The following is a 20,641-nucleotide window of genomic DNA, read 5'->3' on the forward strand; positions in this document are numbered from 1 at the left end:
CACACGAGGGAAGTGAAAAAAAATTAAAAAAATAAAGAAAATTGTGAGGGTGTGAATTTTTCCTTTTTTTAACTAACACCTTATTTTAGTGTTTTATACTTTAAAGAATTGCAGGCATGGCTAGTACTAGTGAACAAAGCAATATTTGTGCCCAAATAGAAATAATGATGAACATGATGAGAGACCTTAGTACTAGGCTGCAAAACATTGAAAATCAAAATCAAAGGGTGAGAGTTGAAAATGAGGGAGTACAAAATCATGAGGGAAGAAACCAAGAAGAAAGGAGGGGTAGGGAAGTAGCTAGACATAATAGTTTATCCCGCATGCTCCCTAGAAGATATGTGGAAGAAAGAGTAGATAATAATCTTAGCTCTTTAAAAATGGAAATGCCTACTTTTAATGGAGATGATGAATCTGAAGTTTTCTTAAATTGGGTAGATGAAGTGGAGGATATTTTTGGACTACATAACTTTGGGGAGGAAAAGAAGTTTAAGACAGCCATAGCATCCCTAAAAGATTTTGCAAAATTATGGTGGAAACAACTTAGTCGTAGGTGCCTAGAAGACCATGATTACCCTATAGAGACATGGGGAAAGCTTAAGAGGGAGATGAGGAGGAAGTTTGTGCGTAGTAATTTCTATCGTGATATGCGTAGGAAATTACAAGAACTCAAACAAGGCAACAAGCTTGTTCGTGAGTTCTACAAGGAGATGGAGGGATTAAAGGCATGAGCAAACATCCAAGAAGATGACGAGACCACCATAGCTCGTATTCTTGAAGGGCTCAACCGTGATATTCGAAGAGGACTCCGCAACCAAGAATTTGATGATGTAGACAAGTTGGTTCGAGTTGCTTCAAAAGTTGAAGAGGAATTAAGATCCGAAAGTGGAAGCAAAACATCTATGTCTTCTCGATGGGATCAACCAAGGAGAGCCACAAACAACTCTTATCAACGGAGAACACAAAAGGAGTACTCTCGACCATCCCACACTCAAGAGGAAAAGAAAAATGACCAAAAAGATAAGGGGAAGTTCCCAGAAGGCTCAAAAGAAAAGGTTAGTAGTGTGACATGTTATAGGTGTCAAGGTCGAGGACATTATGCTCGAGAATGCCCCAACACCAAAAAAATTCTCTCCACTGGCAAAGATGAACGAGAATACATGTCCACAAGTGAATCTGAAGACGAAGAGTTGGAGCCAATAGAAGAAAGACAAAAAGTTGAACATTCTGAAGAAGAAGTGCAAGAAGATGATACTCTACATTTCAACTGTGTAGTCCACAAAGCCTTGAGCACTCTTGTAACACCCCGTGTTACGGCCTTTAATCCCGAATTAATTATTTAATTAATCCCATTAATAATAATTAAAAAGGATTTAATTTGGTTAGGATTCCCTTTAATTAATTAATATGGTCCACCATGGACCATGGACCCTTATCCCTAAACCAAGCCCTTAGTCCTATAAGGAATAGAATTAGTAAACCCATACCATTCAGACCCTATATATATATATATATATATATATATATATATATATATATATATATATATATATATATATATATATATATATATATATATATATATATATATATATATATATATATATATAAGGACATAGGGGGCACCTAGAAGTCACACACAATAGATATCACCACACAAGAATTCCCAAGGGACTCCCCACCACCAAGCCTAGGGAGATCAAACGGATGGAAATCTTAGGGAAGAACCTTAATAACCAAGGGAGGATTAATTAGGGCTAAGAGGTAACCTATGTCTCAACAAAACCTATTTTCTTTGCTATGATCTCCTTCTTTGGCTCCCTCTATATACTTGTGTCTCTATGAATTTCTTTATGATATTTGTGATATAATCTTGATTGATTGATGTGATGATTTTATGAGTGATCTTGATGTTAAAAAGAGGTTCTTGATATTTATGTGATGATTCTTGATAAATCTTGATGGTTCTTGATGATGAAAATAAAATATGATTTTGATGGCTTGGGTGGGATTAGAGCCCTAGGTTGGATTGGGAATTTGTATTGAGATGTTCTTGATTTATATTTGGGTGGGGATTCGCATGTTCGTGTGTTGTTTATGTTTAGAAGTCATGTTAGGATGTGTTCAATATGTTTCTTGCTTTTGATCCATTAATTGCCTACGTGGTGTCGTTATTTGCGTTGTCTAAGCATGGTTTCGGGTTCCACGAAGGATCCCGGGATGCGTATTTGATAAAAGAGTCAATGGGGGGTAGGTGGGGTAGGGGTACCCGCCACCTACCCGTTGCCCGAAGTAAGACCGCCAGGCAGCGGGCATCCGTCGGGCAGGCGTTCGCCCGCCGGCAACCCGTTGCCCGGACAATGATCTCCGGCGGGTGGCCCTCCACCCACCGGCTACCCGCTGGTTTTTCACCCACCCCGGGTCTTTGGCTTCCCCGTTTGATGTTCCCCATTCCCCGTGGTGTCCCAACGGACCCCGTTTGTCGTGCTTGAGTCTAGTTTGATGTTTCAGGTACCGTTCGTAGGATAAAAGAGTCTAGGATTTGCATGCTAGTTGAATCGGTAACCCGTTGGCCTAGGTGGAAGTTGTATGAACCCCTTTGGACTATTCATAGTATGTGAATGACCACACGTAAGCTTATTTATGCGTCTCCCCCTTCCCAATGTGCTATTATGTACTATTATGTGTTATGTGATGCATGATTCCCAAATTTGGTTGCGATCAAATTGGCTATACAGGCAGTTGGATGGGTTGAGAACCATCCCAACTGTTAACCAGGCCGGTTGCGATCGGTCAGGTATATAAATATTATATAGGGTTGCGGTCCACTGTTTGGTTGTACATGAGCTGCGGTCAGTGATTCACTTCTTGGGCTACAGCCCATGGGCCTCGTGTGCGGATGGTCTACCGACTGGACGCGCCAGCGGTGTGTAGGGCCACCAGCCTGAGGAAGGCCATAGCCCACCGACCGAGTGATCGGTGGTGTGTAGGGCTATGGTCGGCTGCGACCCACCGACTGAGGGCCAGCGGTGTGTAGGGTCGTAGTCTCCGAGGATCATCGCTCACCGACTAAGATCCTCAGCGGTGTGTAGGCCTTCGCCCACCGACTAAGGTTCTCAGCGGTGTGTCGGGCTTGATCCACTACGATCCACCGACTGTGCTCATTAGTGGTGTGTAGGATCGTAGTCCCCGTAAGAGGATCACAGTCCACCGACTGAGCACGTCTGCGGTGTGTAGGGCTGTGATCCGTCGTCAAACTATTGGCGGTCTGTACGGTTGGTTGCGATCAACCCCTTCATGCTGCGGTATGAGGTAGGGTGCTGCGGGGCCATGTTAGTGCTATACGCACTAACCAGCATGTTCGGGGCATGTGATTGGTCCCGTGGCGCCACCAAAGTGTGCTTATGTGACTTGAATAATGATTTGAATGGTGGTGATTTGAATGATGACTAGAATGACGAATAAATGATGATTGAATGATGATGTGGATGACTTGAAAGTAAACTGTGACCTTAGATACATGTTCTTTATGATGTTGTCTTTATATAACTGTTTATCTTGATTGAATGTGCTTACCCCTACTTGCTGAGTCTATCCCTAATTTTAAAGCTAGAGTTCCCTAAGTATATATATATATATATATATATATATATATATATATATATATATATATATATATATATATATATATATATATATATATATATTTGGCTTTCAGGCACAGATGAGCAGACACCGGAGCGCGCTAGAGATCCGGAGCGTAGACTAGTTAGTTTCACTTTCGGCCTGCGTGCCATGATTATGTACTGACATTGCTTTGAGGTTGTTTAGTTAGTTTAGCCTGTGCATCTGAGCATTCCAAGCAGGTGTGGCATAGCACCCCGTACTCTTATGTTAATTTCGGGATTTAATGAGAATTCGCCTTTATTATATAAGCTTTAAAAAGTTTCAAAATTTCGGGGTGTTACAACTCTTGTTGTCCTAGATCAAGAAGAACAACAAGAGAACATCTTCTATGGCAAATGCAAGATTCCTGGTGCTATATGCAGTTTCATAATTGATGGAGGGAGTTGTACCAATGTAGTCAGCGAGGATGTAGTGAATGCAATGAGAATACCAACAATCCAACATCCTCAACCATATAAGCTACAATGGCTTAGTGATGATGGTGAACTCAAGGTAGACAAGTAAGCCCTCATTTCTATTTCCATTGGGAAATACCAAGATGAAGTGTTGTGTGATATAATCCAAATGCATGCTTGTCACATCTTATTGGGTAGGCCATGGCAATATGATCGAGATACCTTACACCATGGTAAGATAAACAAGTACACCATTCATAAGGGAGGTAAGAAGTACACTTTGACGCCACTAGCACAAAAGGAAGTGTACAACATCCAAGTGCAATCCAAAAAGTTGAGAGAAGAACTTGCCCAAAAGGCAAAAGAGGCCATGTCCATGAAGGAAAACATTGGTGGAAAACAAACGGCCTTAGCTCAAGAGAAGAAGGAAATGAAAGAAGGGATGAACAAGGACACTACGCAATCATCTCGTAACTTGCTCATGACAAAAGGAGAAGTGGAAAAAACCTTAAAAGGGGGAGAAGGAGTTTTCTTGCTTGACCCTATTGAGTTTTGTCTAAGTGTTATTAAAAATGAGACTATCACTTATGATGTTTCTGTCTTGCTTTCTGAATTCGCAGATGTCTTTCCTAAAGAATTACCAAAGGGGTTACCTCCAATTCGTGGGATTGAACATCAAATTGATATCATACCTGGAGCAAGTTTGACTAATAGACCGGCCTATCGCACCAATCCCGATGAGGCTAAGGAGATTCAACGTCAAGTTGATGAGTTATTGCAAGCTGGATTCATCCAAGAAAGCCTAAGCCCATGTGATGTGCTCGTACTACTTGTACCAAAGAAAGATGGCACGTGGCGAATGTGTGTTGATTGTCGCGCAATCAATAACATCACAGTGAAGTATCGCTATCCTATTCCTAGGTTAGATGATATGCTTGATGAATTGCATGTAGCTAAAAATTTTAATAAAATAGATCTAAGAAGAGGCTATCATCAAATCAGAATGCAAAAGGGTGATGAATGGAAAACTACCTTCAAGACAAAAAATGGTCTATATGAATGGTTAGTTATGCCATTTGGTTTAACAAATGCCCCTAGCACATTCATGAGATTGATGAATCATATTCTTAGAAATTTTATTGGACAATTTGTTGTTGTATATTTTGATGATATTCTCATTTACAGTAGGGACCCTCAAGAGCATATGATACATCTTTAAAAAGTCTTTCTTGTTTTGAGAAGAGAAAAATTGTATGCTAATCTTGAGAAGTGTTATTTTGGTGTGGAAAGTGTTGTTTTTCTTGGTTTTATAATAAGTTCTAAAGGCATTGAAGTGGATGAGACCAAAATACAAGCAATTCGAGATTGGCCAACACCAAAAACAGCAACTGAAGTCCGTAGTTTCCATGGCCTTGCCAGTTTCTATCGGAGATTTGTTAAGGACTTTAGTTCAATTGCAGCCCCGTTGAATGAACTTGTAAAAAAGGATGTTAAATTTGAATGGGGTCCTAAACATGAGCAAACCTTTCAAAGTCTTAAGGAAAAATTGTGTTCTGCTCAGGTACTTGCATTACCTAACTTTGATAAAACTTTTGAAATTGAGTGTGATGCATCTGGGATAGGTATTGGACCCGTTCTTATGCAAGAAGGGTGCCCTATTGCCTACTTTAGTGAGAAATTAGGTGGTCCTACACTTAATTACTCTACTTTTGACAAGGAGTTATATGCACTTATAAGAACTCTTGAAACTTGGGAGGATTATCTGTGGTTTAAAGAGTTTGTTATACACTCCGACCATGAGGCACTCAAACACCTTAGGGGGCAAGGTAAGTTAAACAAGCGACATGCAAAATGGCTTGAGTTTATTGAAGCATTCCCCTATGTTATCAAGTATAAGAAAGGTAAGGAAAACCAAGTGGGGGATGCTCTATCTCGAAGGTATGTTTTACTTTCATCACTGCAAGCCAAATTACTTGGTTTTGAATTTCACAAAGGATTGTATAGTAATGATGTTGATTTTGCAGAAAAATACACAGAATGCTCTACAACTTCAATTGGCAAATACTATCTACTTGATGGATATTTGTTCAAAGAAAACAGATTGTGTGTGCCAAATTATTCTTTAAGGGAAATGTTCATTAAGGAAGCACATAGTGGTGGATTAATGGGTCACTTTGGTGTGACTAAAACTTATGTAATCCTAAATGAACACTTCTTTTGGCCCAAGCTGAGAAGGGATGTGGAAATAGTTGTTAGCAAATGTGTTACTTGCAAACAAGCTAAATCCCCACAAGGGTTATACACACCATTACCTGTTCTAAAGGAACCATGGACTGATTTATCTATGGATTTTATAGTAGGGTTACATAAAAGTAGAAGGGGCCATGACTCAATCTATGTTGTTGTTGATCGATTTAGTAAAATGGCTCATTTTATTGGTTGTCTCAAGACTAACGATGCCTCTCATATTGCAGATTTATTCTTCAAGGAGGTAGTGCGTTTACATGGGATTCCACGTACCATCATATCTGATCGCGATTCCAAGTTTCTAAGCCATTTTTGGCGAATACTTTGGGGAAAGCTTGGTACAAAACTTCTGTACTCTACTGCTTGTCATCCACAGACAGATGGCCAAACCGAAGTTGTGAATAAAACTCTAACACAACTTCTAAGGGTAGTCATTAAAAAGAACCTCAGTCATGGGAAGAAAGCTTACCATATGTGGATTTTGCTTATAACCGAGCTATACATTCCACTACAAACATGTAATACCCGGTTTTTCTTGCTTCCGATTTAATACTTTTCTTTCTTCATTCTTTTAAATCCTTTGGTCCTAAATCCATTTGATTCCGTATAGCCTCACTATTATTATTATTATTATTATTATTATTATTATTATTATTATTATTATTATTAATTATTGATAAGAAAAGTATATATTATTTTTTTTGGTACAAAATCAAGTGGCGTAATACATATATTACTATTTCAAAAATGTTTCCTTTATTATATGTGTAATATGCGTATAGTATACATATATATTATATTTACAAGTTATATATATATATATATATATATATATATATATATATATATATATATATATATATATATATATATATATATATATTGGACCGTGTGTGTGTATATATATATATATATAGTACGTATATATATAATATCTTCTTTATTATTTGAATTAAAAATTGATTAGGAAGATTGGAGGTTACATAAGTTACAATCCTTATAATTATTCTATTCATTATTATTATTTTAAGTATGTATTGATGATGATGAGAATCATTCCTTCTTATTCTCCTTTTTCTCTACCTTGGCCGACACTTATAAGAAGAAAGAAAAAAATATTCCTCTTAGCTTCTTCTCTTTCTCCATTTCGGCATTCCTCCATATATTCTTGAAAAAAATACACTTCTTCCATTTCTTTCCTTCAAGAATTGAAGTGGTTCCTTCCAACTTAGTAAGTCTTCTAAGTTTATTGATTTTATTTTATGTGTAGAATGGAAATAGGGTTGTGATATTTTTATGTGCTTATTGTGTTTATTATTGGATGGTGATCATGGTCGATAGAATAGGAGGATTTGAACAATTCAGGTTTAGAGTAATTGAGGACAATAAACTTTCAAGGTAAGATTTATGTTCACTCAAAATTATTTTGCCCCAAGATAAAAATATTCTCCTAAGTGCTTATGTGAAAATCATTTTCTTCAAAAATCAATTTTGTTATCTTTGAATGATTGCTATGTGTGATTCATGATCTTCGTGCAAATTGTGTTTAATAAGTAAGTTATTTGAAATAAATACATATATATATATATATATATATATATATATATATATATATATATGTATATATATATATATATATATATGTATGTATGTATGTATATTATACACACATGTAATGTATATAATCCGATTATAGGTACTGGAATTGCATTTCAATTAGTATATATTCGTGAACTTATATTGTATGTCGTATACGTATTCGAATTACATATTGATTAATAGACTGAGTAGTTATGAATATATGTATGTTTGGTTAGTTGGTGTACGTACTGTATGATTTCATTTATTACTTGTTTATAGGTATGTATTAAGCATATCAATTAGTTTGTGCGTATATTATATATTATAATAATACATATTGGTATGTGGTATGAATACTTGGTACATGGTATGAAAAGTGGTGTAATCAATGTATTGTCATGCATATATTTGTATATTTGATTATGGTGGAGAGAATAAATTAATTGTTATAAAATTATATTATAATTCACTTTGGTCAAGGAGGATTTGTACCCGGATTTTCTTGTGAGTTTGGTCTCTCATGTTTGATGGTGGATTATTATTATATACCGGTGTGGGCCGGGTAGTTAATCCCACGATTGATTATGGATATGGAGTCTACTTTACTTGCCGGTGTGGGCCGGGTAACTAATCCCACAGACTCCTCGAGTTCGTTCTGCCCATTGGTGTAGGTCTCCCATTGGGGGTATGCATATTTAAGGAATTGATCTCGGACCAACTGTGTGGGTCTCCGGTTGGTTTTTTTTTTTTATGTCACTGGGGCCGAAGTAATGGCTCTTGCCTGGTATTTTTCCTCCTCATTGACTTGGTGGTAAACAGTGGATAAATATGAAAATGTCATAATATATTTTTGATTGATGGAAATTTGTGGTAAATAATGGATTAAATCCTATCCTATTATTGATAAAAGTAGTGAAACGTGGAGGTTGTGGAAATTTATGTGAAGTTAAATGATTGTATGGAAAATTCTGGAATGTTATGTGGAATTATAAATTATATTTATTATATGATTGATTTGATAATTGGTGATTAAATGTGGAGTGGTATGAGGAATTAATTTAACGATAATATGACTAAGGGGTTAACATGGAATTATGTGTTCCAAAGTGTTACGTGTTATGTGCAAATATTTTACGGGGTGTAGTAAGTCTTACCAGCTGTTGTATGCTCAATTTGTCCCCTCCTTAGGTCTTTTGCAGGTACATCTTGCATGACATTCGGTGCATGAGAGCGATTCATCCTTTAGAGCTTTAGAGTTTTATTTTGTTAGAAAATCTAGAAGTTGTATCTAGACAATGGTATTATTTGAGTTAGTAGACTAGTATTAGTTTTGGGTTGTTTTTAGTAGTGTTATTTTTAGCCTGTGCGTTTGGATATATGTTGTTATCTAAACGTGGCGGTAGCATCCCTCATTTTTCCTTGTTTTGTTTAGCTTCCGCAATTAAATAACGAAATTTTAATCAAAGATATGCCTTTTTATAAATTAATTTGGTTTTGGAAAATGGGGGTGTTACAAGTTGGTATTAGAGCGGTTCGAACCTTTGAGTGCCCTAGGTTAGAGTCCAAATGATGATTTTAAGAATCTAGGTTTCGAGATCTTAGGTATCGGAATTAAAATTGGCTAGGAATTTAATATTTGGAATAACCGCGGTGAGGATGTGATATTTTGCATACTTTTGCATATTTTTGTCACATATCATTCATTGTTTATTGATTATTTACATTCTTATGTTGACACTTGATGGACAATTGGAATTTTGGATGATTTTTCCATATATGGTGGACATTTTTGTTACACAATTAATGTGGAATTGATTTGGCTAATCATGAAAGTTAGGTGATGGACAATTTTGTTATAATGTCCTCGCAAGTGCACGAGTCAGTGTAGTAATAAGGTGCAAAAGCAAGGGTCGAACCCACAGGGAATTGATAGTATGCAATTTAATTACTAAACAGAGAAATAATTGACTTGATAATTTAAAGTATCAGAATAAAATGACAAAGATAAAAGATCAACCCGAATGCAAAATAATTAAGCCAAATCTCAAAGAAAGCTAAGCAAATGAATTACCAGGAAGCAGAAATCAAATATAAATCAAATTGGAAAAGAAGTAAGAAATTGATTTAATAAGAAGAAAATAATTAACTCAATAATTTAAAGCACTAGAAATAAATACCAATAATAAAGCTAAACTCAAATGAAATTCAGGAAGCTAAACAAAAGGTTTACTGAGAACCAGAATACCCAATAATAATTAAGCTAAGCATGAAAATCAAATCCTTGGAAAATGAACTAGCAATAAATTCAAAGTTTGAGCTCCCCAATTAAAATTCATGCGTTTTCATAAATCAATAGCAAATGAAATGTGGAAATAAACAAAGCAACATTCTGTAAGGCAAAAGAATAGCAAAGTAATGGAAGGAAAAGGGAGAATTGCGTATGCCAATTAACAAGGTGCTGCATGGAGAAATTTAAATCAAATGAATTTATTTGCTACCAAATCAAAAGTAAGACAATTAAAGGAATAGAAAAAGAACTGCTTATGCTAATATTGCTGCCGAATTAATAAGTGCTGTCGAGACTACCACCGCCGTCCTGAATCTGCCGCGCCGAATAATTTCTTTAACTCCAGGGTCACCGTCGAAAATCGAAGCTAGTTGTTCAAAGGAATTCGCCGAACATCAGAAACAGCCACCGCCTCCGGAATTGGTCCGGGGCAAATTTGATGATCCTTTCCTCCTATCCCATGGCTCTATTTATAGTACTTGATGAACAATCTTTTCCTAGTCTGCATAGCTATTGATCTAGATGAAAGGAAGTCCGCACTGCAAAGCTGTTTGTCGCCCGATTCTTCTCCAAGTTTCACGCTCCTCCATCCTTACCGATCAAAGCCTGCGATCTTCTATCTCGCGAGGTGTTGACGCAGACTAATTCTATCTAATTAAATCTTATGAGAAATTAAACAGTAAGTCTAAATAAAAACAAAAGCTTAAATAAATTAGACTATTAGAGTCCACATTTAACTGGTCTACACTTATTAAACTCCTACTGATCATGTACTACTAAAACTAATTAATATTATTATTATTAAATAGAATTAATGAATTATTGGACTGACAGAATTCAAATAATAAAACAAATTTAATAATTAAAACGACCTAAAATTGAATAACATTATCAAAGCTACTAATAACAATAATAAATCAAAATAAATGCAAAATTAATTAATTATTGCAAATTAACTATAAAAAGTTATTTAAAATAACAACAAAAATAATGTTTATCATTAGACTACTTTGAAATATTGAATTGTTATGGGTAATTGAATTATTGTTAATTATTTGATTATTTGTATCTTTAGCAGACGCCTGTTTGGTAGTGGTGGACTTGTTAAGGTCTTTAGTGGTTGTATTTTCGCTAGTTGCCCGTCGTTTGGATACCCAATTAAGCATTTGAATTTAGTGCAACCCCTCCAGCGATAACGCTGCTAATTGTGTTGTAGAATAGTCTTAATGCCGCCAAGAAGGAACGTGTCCGCTCGCGAAGCTGGTGATGGTGTGAACGAAGTCAGCGCTCCCACTAATGCTCAACTAACTCATGGACTTCAACAGCTGACACAGTTGACTAGGCTTTGGGTGCTACGCTACTTCAGAATGGCAATGGAAATGACGTGGCTAAGAATGTTGCTAGTCGCAATCCTCCTTTTTATGGTGGACAAGAAGATCCCCGTGTGCTTGAGGATTGGATAAGAGCTTTTGATAAGTTGGTGGATGCTATTGGTTGCCCTGCGGACCAAAAGGTAGAGGCTGTTGTGTACTACTTGCAACAAGAAGCAGATATTTGGTGGGCAAATAATAGTGGCGCTCTTAGTCAACAACCTGGCTTTGACTGGGAGGCCTTCAATGTAACACCCCCAAAAACAAGACCTATATAAAAGCCTTAACACATGCAGATTAAACGACAAAACTAGCACAACGGAAGATAAAACGAAACTGGATAAAAGAAATCTAACGGGGTGTCACGCCATGTCTACCAAACACGGTAAACGCTACGGCAAACAATCTGCAAGTGTATACATCTATCCCAAAACATCAGTCTAACTACATTGGCGCACAGGCCACAAAAGCAAGGATAAAGGTGCTAAGCTACCAGGCTCTAGACATCGCTCTCGTCTAAACATCACCTGAAAGATACAAAGATAAACATTGGGGACGACGCCCGGTCAGCGAATAATGCTGGTAACCCACCAATACCGTTAAGTCTCATATATAGATAGATATAAGTCATAAAAACCATTTTCGAAACGGAATACATATATATAAGTCAAAATCAAGATCAACAGTCAACACAAGACTCATCACTCTCAAAGATAACACGGGAACACATCCCAAACCACAAAGGTTAACCACATGCAAAGGATAAAGACTCACCAACCGGCAACACATGCCAAAACAATACAAGCCTCCGTGACAACACACGTCACTAGAGAAGAACACACAACGCCGGCTTTACAAGCCCTCGCAACATCACCCATCACGAGTTGGTATGTCTTCCTTATGCCTTGTTCCAACCATATGGCTACCCCCAACTTTGTACCTTCTTTCCAACCATTACCTCCAGGACCCCTGTACTTCTTAGTCTAACCTTATTCCCCCGGGACCGTCGTCCCCCACCAACGACCACCAACGAAACCACCAATCACGCCAACACATGCCCGGATAACACATGTTATCCCCCAAAAACGTGGACCCATCACTCAGGCCACAACTCCATAATCATGTCACGGCCACCACGAGGACCGCTGCAATACCTTGGTGACTAGTGTCCCATACCACTAATCGTGCAATCCAGGTAAAGCCACACACGCACCACAACTCACACGAGAGTCAAACAACGGATCACAACGAAGGTATGAAACATACTCAATCAAGGAACGGGTCACAACCCAACGACAACAACGATGAATAACACAAGTTATCATCAACCAAACGGAAGGTACAAACCACACACACGCTAGCATTAATACAATAAACTAGCATGCTTAACAACGGAGAAACTCAAGATAGTTCCGAGGAACACACAAGACACCTCTTGGCTCAACGAAACACAATGTTGAACACTTAGCACGATTTAAGACACCAAAGTCCTACATGGATATCTACCATATAGTTCTAGACGTACGAAACATCAAGAAGACACTCAAATAGTTCCACAAAAGAACAACGGGAAGTCAAAAGACCAAATATCGAGTTAAACAAATCACGGGGAACAAATCCCGATCCAACTCCACTCGTGTACCCGCGGGTGGACCCACGGGTAGTGCCCCACCCGTGGATCCGCCCGCAGGAACACATTCCCACAGGCCTATGTACCCGCGGGTAGGCCGGCGGGTGGTGCCCCGCCCGCGAGAACATTCCTGTTCCACAACAAATCCCTTCGGGGATTTTCTTCTCCAAACACAAATTCAAGTCAAAAATATGGCAAATCTCACCCAACACAACAAAATGACTTGAATCATGGAAAATGCCAAGCAATGGCAAAAAGGAACCCTAAACACAAGCTCTAGATATGCAATATCACAAGACAAATGCATAAACCCTCACATTTCATAGCAAAACACATGCAGAATCCAAGAAATCACATATAGGTAAGCAAAATAGGTTTTGTAGAGCATGGGTTACCTCTTGAGGACCAAAAGACTTCACTTTACACCACAACAAGCTCTCCACAAGGCTTACTTTCCAAACCCACTTCAAGATTAAACCAAAAGATCATAAAGATCCTACCTTTAAGAAAAAGACAACTAAGATGGAACCAAAAACACAATATGAACTTAGATCTTACCCTCCTAGATACCCAAATAGGTGAAAGGTTGAATCTTGGAAGCAAATCTTGGAATCTTGACAAGGGTCTCAACTTGGCTTGGAGAATAAGCTACACTTCTTTTCTAGAGAAAAGGTAGAACTAATTTCTAAGAATTGTAGGGAATGAAATGAAGAAGTCTTCTAGGTTAGTTTACAATACTAACTCTTGGTGAAAAGACAAGAATACCCTTACTAACCCTTAGAAAGTGTAAGGAACAAGGGAACTCCCCTCAAAGCACAAGGTACAACACAACTTAAAGGTTGACTAGTCAAATACTAGTCCTTGAGTATTAAAAATCAGGATTTTAGGAATGAATTCCTCAAATACAATAGGATTAATTACTCAATTAATCCATGGATTGAATGTGGATTTTTGGGGTGTCACATCCTCTCCCCCTTCAAAGAAGCTTCGTCCCCGAAGCTTGGGTACGACGAATTAAAAGCAAACGGTAAAAAGGAAACGACATTGTGACAAGAAGTTCAAGAATAACTCTTTTGGCCAAAGACTCCAAAAGAACTCGCAAGGATTCCAAAGCAAAGAAGAAGGCATTTCAAATTCAAGGATTGGCAAGAGGTTAACAAACGGATAGATTGAGCATCAAGAACTCTAACCTCAACACAACCACCAACTTTCTAGACAACAACCAAGAACTAAACTAGTAACTCCAAACACCACTATCAAACTAGCTAAATAACAAGGCAACAAACAAAACAAGCAAGCACATAAAGCAGACACAACAACCTATCACTAAGCTAACAACGGCTAAGAAGGGAAACAACAAGGAAAAAGGCGAACGGGATTACCGCAACACCAACTAAAACTCCTCGCAATCCGACTCCTCGGCCTCTTCGGACTCCTCTTCGTCTTCTTCTCTGCGGCTAGAACTGGCTTCAATCTGGTCCAGCCTCTGATGCACTGCGACGAACTGCGCCTTCATAAACGCCAAACCTTCGGCGATCATGTTGTTCTGCTGACGAAGCAAGGCGACGACGTCAAGCTCCCTCTTTGTGCGAGCTTCCTTCCTTCTCCGGCTTTCCTCACTGTCCGAATCACTTTCTTCAACTTCGGCGGCCTCCGGTGCTCCTACTCCTTCCTCTTGGTTTTCTTCCTCCTCAGCTTCTTCGTCACCGCCCAAACTTTGGATTGCGAGGCTCAACTTCCCGGCATGGGTTCCAAGCTCAGCAGCTAACTCCGCCCGCTCATCAGGTGTTTTCCTTGCAACCTCTTCTAGCGTGATGTACTCACCATCATCCAACCGAAACAGATTACAACTCCGGAGATTGGTGGTATCCAACACCATCTTTCCCACGACCTTCGGGAGGCAACCATCCACACTAACACCTTTCTTAACCAAGATCCAACTCAGCACCATCCCATACGGCAAGCTCTTCCGACTGTGATCCCGGCAAAACACCATGTGTTGCATCATCAAAGCAGGCAGGTTGAACTTAACCATATTCTTGAGGCAAAAGGCAAAGGTGCACTCCAACTTACCCAACAAACTGCTCTTGTTGTTATTAGGCAACAAACAATCCGACACCAACATCACCAAGATCCTTTGCTCCGCAGACAACCACTTCTTTTCCGTCCTAGAGGCTTGAGTGAAACCACTCGTACGGCCCAACAGATAGCTCAAATAGTCACGGTACCCCATGGTATCCGTACTAACCCAAGAATGGCCACTGTACTGAGCCACTCCGGTAGCAAACAAACTCAACAACTGAGCCAACCTCTTCTTAGACAACACAACCTTCACACCTCTCACCTTAGAGGTGATCTCCAACTTATCGCCCTCCTTTGTCACAACCGTGTGACGATAAAACTCTTTCACCAAACTCGGGTAAGTCTCGGCCCTTATGGCGAGAAACCCATCCAACAAACCTTGATACCTAAGCATATCCAACAAAGAGCTAGGAAAAGATTCCGGATCAAAAGCTTTACCTTCAAGAACGAGGTATCCACCCATTCCGCTTTCCTTGCCAAACTTGACCTTCTAGGCATGATTGAAGATGACCCAAAGCTCAACAAAAAGGACCCAAGGCTCCTCCTTTTTCCTCCTCTCTCTCTCTCTCTCTCTCTCTCTACTCTCTCTCTCTCGGCGGCACGGCTCCGGCGAACGGCGACGGCGGCGATGGACGGCGGCTCGGCGACGGGCAGGTGGTGGTGGCGGGTTGCAGATGAAGCTACGGGGAGGGGGTGGGTGCTTGGTGGTTCACGGGTAGGGAGGGAAGAAAGAAAAAGAGAGTTTGGGAATTTAGGGATTTGGGTGAAATTGGGGAAAAAGATAATTTAATTTGGGGATTTTGTGTAAAGTGGGAATTTATGGTTTAGATGCAATTAAAATTGGTTAGGTTCTAAGAAAGACAATTAGCTCAAGCGGTTTAGAGGTTGGGTTGACAAAGATTAGGCTCGAGTTCGAAACTTAAAGGTTATGATTAAACATTAGTCTTGGTTTTTAAGCTACCCAATGAGAGGTTTTTGGTATGAATTTTGCTATTTTCCAATTCAAAGAATACTTGGAAAATTTAGGAAGTGCACAAGGAATTGTTGTAAGAACAACCAAGTACAAGGATTGTAGGATTGACCCAAATCGCAAAACATGACAAGGATGGATTGCTAACTTTACAACGAAGCTCATATACCAAACTAAAGAAATCACTTAGCAAGAAGAGTCTACACTAAGCCTCAAAAGAATTGCTATCAAAGAAAGCGTACCAAGGATTGCCAAGCAAGAGACAACTATAAAACACAAGGTAACACTCAAGATACAACGAACACGATGATTCTGGAGAAACAAACAAGGATAGGCTAGAAGAAAGGGGTTACCTGCCACTTCATCCTCCATCAAGCCCTCCGACTCAGCCTGAGAACGCGCCATCACAAAAACTCTTCCGGGTGGCCTAGCTCCGACAGCTCCGCGACCCGAACTCCCTCCTGGTGTTCCTCCGGCTCTCGGGGGTGGCGGCAACGCTTTCTGACCGGCAAGCTGGGGACACTCCGCGACTCTGTGACCACGATCCCCGCATCGGAAGCATCTAAACGCCTGGCCATAACAATCATGGCCCGCGTGCACCTTCCCACATCTTCGACAACCAACCAACTTAGCTTGATCCTGATGCTCCACCCTGATAGGTCCTTGAGAAGAAAATGACACAGCCTTGACTTGAAAACTCGACTGGGGCTTCTTGAATGTGGAAGAACCTCCGCTCTCAACTCTCTTCCTAACTAACTCAAATGATCTCTTCTGAAGCTGCTGAACACGATACAGATCCGCGGCACACAGATACGCATCCTTCAGGGAGCTGGGCCTACTCACCGGCAACGCTTTTCGTGCCTCATAATTCAAACTGGTAACGAAACGCTCAACCTTAGCAAGCTCTGTAGGCACAACCATCCTCGCGAAACGCGCTAACTCTAAGAACTTCTTGTGGTATTCAACCACAGATAAGGATCCCTGCTGCAGATGAAGGAAATCATCAAACATGGCGGCTCGCACATGCGCTGGGTAGAACCTTTCGCGCATTCTGTCCTTAAGCGCGGTCCAATCAAACCCAGGCTCTTCAAAGAAGGTCGGACCTTCGTGGACCCACCACAGATCAGCTTCCTGGCAGAAATAGAACGTTGCCAGTTCTACTCTCCTTTCTTCGGGGCAACCCACAACGATAAAGATCTTATCAAACACCCGTAGCCACTCTTCTAGGACTACAGGGTCTTCCTCGCCAGCGAAGGTTGGCGGCAGATGACCCGACACCAAACGACCTACATCGCGATGCCTAGCAGGGGGAGGAGGCGGCACAACTTGATTGTTGTTCAGCAAGGCTTCACTGAGCGTCTGCATCCTCTGCGTCAGCTAATGGAGATTCTGAGCGAGCTGCTCGTTGGTCGTATTAGGACTCTATGTATATGAGTCTGTTTAGAACTTCTTATCCTTGTCACACTGTGACTCTCTACTTCTTATCATTGTCACACTGTGACTCTCTATTCTATATATTCACATCATCTGATCTCATTGTAATTAAGTTCAAAAAATATAATACAATCAGTTCTCATCTGGTATCAGTTAGCTAGGGTTTTGTGATTCATAAAATTAAGAAGATGCAGCGCTGCGATGGCAACCTTAATTACCGTGGAGGTCAGCAACATGGCTTCGATGATCCGTGTCAAATCTGTAAAGGTTTCGGCCACACAGGAGTCAATTGTTTTTGGCGCTATGATGATCCGTGTCAAATTTGTAAACGTTTTGGTCACACGGGAGCCAATTGTTTTTGGCGCTATGATGATCCGTGTCAAATTTGTAAACGTTTTGGTCACACGGGAGCCAATTGTTTTTGGCGCTATAATGATCCGTGTCAAATCTGCAAAAGTTTCGGTCACACGGGAGTCAACTGTTTTCGGCGATATTTAGGGGCTCCGGGTTCTCAGGCTAATTTGGTGTTTCAGAATGGTTTAGTTGCTAAAACCTCGTCAAATTCTCATACTTGGGTTCCGGACACTGGAGCCACAAATCATGCAACTCCGAACGTCGCTGCTCTTTCTACATCGGAGAAGTACACTGGTAATGACACTTTACGTGTCGGTGACGGTATGGGTTTATCTATTAGTCATGTTGGCCATGCCTTTTAATACCCCTTCTAGATCATTTACATTGTCTGATATACTTCACGTTCTGCGTTTGTCTAATTCTTTATTATCTGTTCAGAAGTTTGCATCCGATAATAAAGTCTTTTTTGAGTTTCACCCCTCCTTTTTTGTTGTAAAAGATATCAATACCAAGGAAATACTTCTTCGGGGCAATAGTTCGGGGGGACTATACACACTTTCATTACCTAGTTCGTCTCCGTCAGCGTTGATTTCCGCTCGTGCCTCGGCTTCCACTTGGCACAATCGTCTAGGTCATCCTCATAACCGTGTTCTTAGCCATATACTTCGTTCTTGTTTGGTTAGTGGGTCTCGTGATAATATTCGTTGTCATAATTCTTTATGCAATGCGTGTCAATTAGGCAAATCTGCCCGTTTTCCCCTCCCCCGTGTTGCTTCCTCTAGTTCTCAAGTCCTAGATCTTATTTACACAGACATTTGGGGTCCTGCGCCCACTTTATCTACTTCTGGCTTCTGTTATTTTGTGATCTTTGTGGATGACTATTCCCGTTATACATGGTTCTTTCCTATGAAATTAAAGTCTGATCTTTATGTCATCTTTGATAAATTTCGTACTCTTGTTGAACGGTCCTTTAATTGCAAAATAAAGGCCATTCAGTCTGATTTAGGTGCTGAGTACAAAAAGTTGCATTCTTTGTTTGTTCAATTAGGAATTCAACATAGACAATCCTGTGCCTACACACATGAACAGAATGGTCGTGTTGAACGAAAACATCGTCACATTGTTGAAACTGGTCTGGCTCTTCTAGCTCATGCCTCTGTTCCTTTGAAATTTTGGGATTTTGCCTTTGAGACTGCTGTCTATTTAATTAACAGAACGTCATCTTCTGTATTAAATAACTCCAGTCCTCATCTCCTGTTACATAAATCCCCTCCTTCCTATCTTTTTCTTCGTGTCTTTGGGTGTTTATGCTACCCTCATCTTCGACCATATAATCGTCATAAGATGTCATACAGGTCTTCTCCATGTGTCTTCCTAGGTTATCCTGAGTCCTTTAGGGGGTATAGATGCATGGACTTACATACTAATAAGATTTACACATGCAGGCATGTCAGATTTGTTGAAGAAGTTTTCCCCTTTGCTACTAAAACTTCTTTGCAGGATCTATCTACTCCGTTTTTTGGACCTTGGGCGGAATCTGTTCTCAGTCACAGCACACCTATTCCTGTCGTGCCCAATGATGAGCTGCCAGAACCGCCGCTACCTGCTTCATTCGAACCAGCCGTGGTTCCTGGACAGGCTGCCTCGTCGGATGATCCTGTGGAGCCTGTTGCTCGCCGGCGAGGCCGTCCACGTGGCCGGTCCATCAGGCCCAATATCCGTACTCACTCTATGGCTACTCGCAGCAACGCAGATGCTCCTCTTTTTGCTCTAGCAGCTCAAGTGCATCCCACGGAACCCACATGTTACTCTCGAGCTGTCAAATATCCTGAGTGGCGTGAAGCCATGGACCAAGAATTCAATGCTCTCCTGCATAACCACACATGGTCTCTAGTTCCACCCACTGCAGGTATGAATATTATTGGCTGTAAATGGGTGTTTCGTACGAAGAGAAAGGCTGATGGTGCTATTGAAAGGCATAAAGCCAGGCTGGTTGCGAAAGGTTTTAATCAGGTTCCAGGTCAGGACTTCTTCGACACTTTTAGTCCAGTGGTAAAGCCTACGACTGTAAGACTCCTTCTATCTCTAGCTTTATCATCTGGGTGGTCTATCAAACAGCTAGATGTTCATAATGCTTTTCTGAATGGTAATCTGGCTGAAACAGTTTATATGAAGCAACCCCCTGGTTATATTGATGCTAACTTCCCGAATCATGTTTGTTTGTTAAAAAGATCTCTGTATGGGTTAAAACAAGCTCCCAGAGCTTGGTTTAATCGACTACATACGTTCTTACTATCGGTTGGCTTTCAAGCATCCAAGACAGATGTCTCTCTGTTCTATTACTCTAAAGACTCTGCTTTGGTTTATCTATTGGTGTACGTGGATGACGTTCTTGTAATGGGAAGTGATCAAGGTATTATGTCTCAGCTCTTGTCCAAACTGTCTGCTACATTCAAAATCAGAGATCTTGGTGAACCAAATTTTTTTCTGGGTATTGAAACAGTTAAGAGTGACAATGGGATTATTTTATCTCAACAACGGTATATGAATGATATTTTAAAACGGGCTGGAATGTCTGAATGCAAACCCCTTTCTACACCTATC

The 20,641-nt window shown here is 40.1% G+C and overlaps 1 pseudogene; it reads left to right on the forward strand.

Annotated features, from left to right (window-relative positions):
• The first annotated feature begins 902 nt into the window (after positions 1 to 902).
• Positions 903 to 20,641, forward strand: part of LOC109155166 — a 39,489-nt pseudogene continuing 19,750 nt past the window's right edge.

Source organism: Ipomoea nil, unplaced genomic scaffold (assembly GCF_001879475.1).
Source record: "Ipomoea nil cultivar Tokyo-kokei standard unplaced genomic scaffold, Asagao_1.1 scaffold0276, whole genome shotgun sequence".
Classification (NCBI taxonomy): domain Eukaryota; kingdom Viridiplantae; phylum Streptophyta; class Magnoliopsida; order Solanales; family Convolvulaceae; genus Ipomoea; species Ipomoea nil.